A 3,692-nucleotide genomic window follows, 5' to 3' on the forward strand; every position below is an offset into this window, starting at 1 on the left:
CTGACTTTGAAAAATAAATCTGTTCTTTTTTTTCTTATAAAATGATAAATAAAACAAAAATATTGGTGGTAATGTTTGACTGTGTGAACTTTACAAACAGCACCCCATACCACTGCCCCACCACGCAGCTACAAGTAAACGTTAAAGTGAGGRCATTATTGTTAATATTAGTAATTATTAATAAAATCTAAAAGAAAWGTATTTGCTGTTTTATATTTTAATGATTTTTACTAAAACTGCTGCAGGAGTTGTTTTTTAGGTTCTTATGAGGAGATATGAGCTCATATCTCTGCAGCCCTCAGAGCGCTTTAAGTTTCTTGTGGTAACTTGTTGACTGGCAGCAGCTCTGTGGGGCGTGGCTGCTTTAGAACATCGAGGACATGAGGACAGGGGGACACGAGGACAGGGGGACACGAGGACAGGGGGACACGAGGACAGGGGGACACGAGGACAGGGGGACACGAGGACAGGGGGACAGCAGAACAACAGGTCTAAAGCCAGTCTGTATAGATGTGGAGTTTGGAAAGCTCTGGTATTTTCCTGGCAGCAGCTGCCCGTCAGCTCCAGGTCGTCTCCTCAGCGTGTGACACGTGCAGACAGCTGGGTGAAAAACACGCCTCGGACTCGTCACGCTTTGTGAAATCATGTGAGGCGACGCACTGCGAGTACGAAACGTGAGCGGAATCTTCTCAGGCAGATGTTCCTCATCACTCAGCTGTTGGACACGTTGGCACAAAGCAGTGCAGGACATGTTAAATGTGAGGTTTTTTCACTGCTCGTTAATCCTCAGGTCGTCTTACTTCTTCAGTTTTATTGTCTTTGTCAGCTCTTAGGATTTAAAGRCCTGGCATTTCTAATAAAAACCATGCATACTGCCCGCCGCTTTCAACACCTGAGTTTAAAACTAAAATAAAAGCTGAATGGATTTGAGTCAAACCTTAAATACATGAAGCACAATCTTCAGTTATATCACAAGTTGTCACAATTAGTGTGTTGTTACTCCCACACAGTGAAACTGAGAGTTACAGCCATCTCTGCAGTGGATAATGGGGATGACCAGTGGCAGCCATCTTGAACTGGATTGAATCTAAAAGTTAATTCTAGATGTTTATTCTGTGACCTTTTGAGATTTCTCAAATCAAATAATTCTCTACATAAAAATCCTAAAAAAAGAGGTTTTATTCGAATAGTTTTCTTCTTCAGGTCTTCCTGAAGAATCAAGTATTTTTGGATATTTTCATAAAAATATTAATAGTTTATATTTAGCTTTCTATATAGATTGTGTAGTTTTACTAAATACTAAACTTTAAATATCAAATCATTCAGATAAATGAGATTTTATTTGTTGTGACTTTGGTACTTTTCTAAATATTTCAGTTTTTAAAATCTTTTTCAGTAATTTTAGCTACTTTTTTTTGCTAATTTATGCTTTAACATTTATGCTACTTTTGGCTACATTTTAGCTAATTTTATTATTCTTTTGGCTAACTTTTAGACTTACATTACTCTACTATTTCTTTTAGATTTTATGTACTATTCTGACTTTATTAGCTTATAGCCACAGTCTCAGTCAATTTTATACTTTTTCCTAATTTACGCTTTACCATTTTTACTACTTTTAGCTATATTTCGGCCAATGTTTATCTTTTTAGCTACCATTTAGCTTTCTTTCTATTGTTTTTTTTTAGCTTTATACCATTCAGACCTCATTAGCTTTTTTTAGCTTTTATAGCATTCTGACCTTACTATATTTTAGCCACAGTCTCAGTAATTTTAGTTTTTGTTTTTTTTTTTTGCTAATTTTCGCTTTAACGTTTTTGCTACTTTTAAGATAAGATAAGATAAAACTTTATTGATCCCACTGTGGGGAAATTTGCACATTACAGCAGCTCAAATCAGGACAGCTACATTTTAGCTAATTTTATTACTTTTTTGTCTACCTTTTAGCCTTAATTCTACTTTTTATTTTTAGATTTTTTGTACTATTCTGACTTTATTAGCTTATAGCCACAGTCTCAGTAATTTTAGCTACCTTTTCCGAATTTTTGCTACCTGTAGCTACATTTTGGCCAGTTTTATATATTTTTAGCTACCTTTTAGCTTTCTTTCTATTGTTTTTTAGCTTTTATGTACCATTCTGACCTCATTAACTTTTTCTTAAGCTCTTATAGCATTCTGATCTCATTAGCTTTCAGCCACAGTCTCAGTATTTTTAGCTTTATTTTTGCTAATTTAAGCTTTAGCATTTTGCTACTTTTAGCTACATTTTAGTTAATTTGATCTTTTTAGCTATCTTTTAGCTTTCATTCTATTGTTTTTTTTTAGCCTTTAACCACCACTCTGACCTTATTAGCTTTTAGCTACAGTCTAGGTAATTTTAGCTTTTTTTTGCTAATTTAAGCTTTTGCATTTCTGCTACGTTTAGCTACAGTTTTGCCCATATTAAGAAATGTTTTGCTCATTTTAGCTTTGCTAAATTTAACATTGTTTTTAGTTTTAGCTGTTCTGGTTTATTCAGCCTATATTCTGGCTCCTTTAGCTTTAGCAACTCAGTTTTAGCTTCTTCAGCTGATCATTCTTCAGGTGCTCCTCTTGCCAAACTAATCTGTGATTTCATTGGGATTTGTCTGATAAGATAAAGGTTAATAAATCGTTCACACTGTTTTCACAGAACGTGTAATCGCTCTGAAAGCTTCGGCTGCTTCGTGGCTCCAACGTTATCATGAAAATATGAATGAAATGTTTATTTGAGCTGTTGGAGAGAGTTATTGTTAAAAAACAACTTTTATAAAACAATCAGAGCATCAACGTGGGTTTTTTTTTTAAATAAATTTGTTTTTGCTGCTTTTCTCAGAACCAGTAGGGGTCCTTCTCATCAGCTCTCGCTCCTCTCTTTCTTTCTTTCTGCCTCTCTTGTGGTTTTTACCGCCTCTCCTTTCTTGTCTGTGAGTTAAACAGAAACAGCTGAGGAATCCAGTTTGAGGCCAGCGGCAGCACTGTAGCTGTAGCTGTAGCTGGACAGTATCTGAGGCCGATGTAAAAAAAGAAAAACCGAATGTAGAAGATTTAGAGTTTGATCTGCTGTACGTGATGATTTGTGTCGACGCATCAAGTTTCTTTCTTTCAGTTTTCTCCTGTTTCAGAGTCAAATTTCTCCACTTTCCTCATCTGATTGTGGCCTAAACAAACTCTGCAAACAGAGCCGCTAACATTTATGAGCAGCGAAGGGAAAGAGCAGATTAATGACAAGCAGCCCTCAGGATGTTGCAGACAGGAAGTGAGCAGCAGGAGGCGTCATGTGGGGCGGGTCAAAGTGGGCCACGTGGTGAAAGTTTCCTCATGACTTGATCCAGACTTACAACGACGACTTTAAAAAACAAACTCATGACGTGAGCTTTGTTTCTTTAACAGCGAAAAACACAAGAGAGAATATCCTCATCAACAAGGCTGTAAGAAGCAGGGGTGGTGAGGGTGCTGCAGCCCACTGTGGTGAATGCAACAGGACATGCGTGTCCAAATACATGGTCAGAAAATTAACAAAAATAAACAATAACACATCCAATTAAGGCAACCGACAACATACATCCTCAACTTTTTACAACAAAAGTGGGAGGAGCCACATTAATCAACCAATACACTGTACTACACGCACACGCACTCACACACACACACACACACACACACACACACAC

At 36.9% G+C, this 3,692-nt stretch overlaps 1 protein-coding gene across 1 annotated transcript in view; it reads right to left on the reverse strand.

Annotated features, from left to right (window-relative positions):
• Positions 1–3,692, reverse strand: part of si:ch211-51c14.1 (protein kinase C and casein kinase substrate in neurons protein 3) — a 19,800-nt gene that overhangs the window by 9,882 nt on the left and 6,226 nt on the right. The window lies entirely within an intron of this gene.

This window comes from Austrofundulus limnaeus, unplaced genomic scaffold (assembly GCF_001266775.1).
Source record: "Austrofundulus limnaeus strain Quisiro unplaced genomic scaffold, Austrofundulus_limnaeus-1.0 Scaffold67, whole genome shotgun sequence".
NCBI lineage: Eukaryota > Metazoa > Chordata > Actinopteri > Cyprinodontiformes > Rivulidae > Austrofundulus > Austrofundulus limnaeus.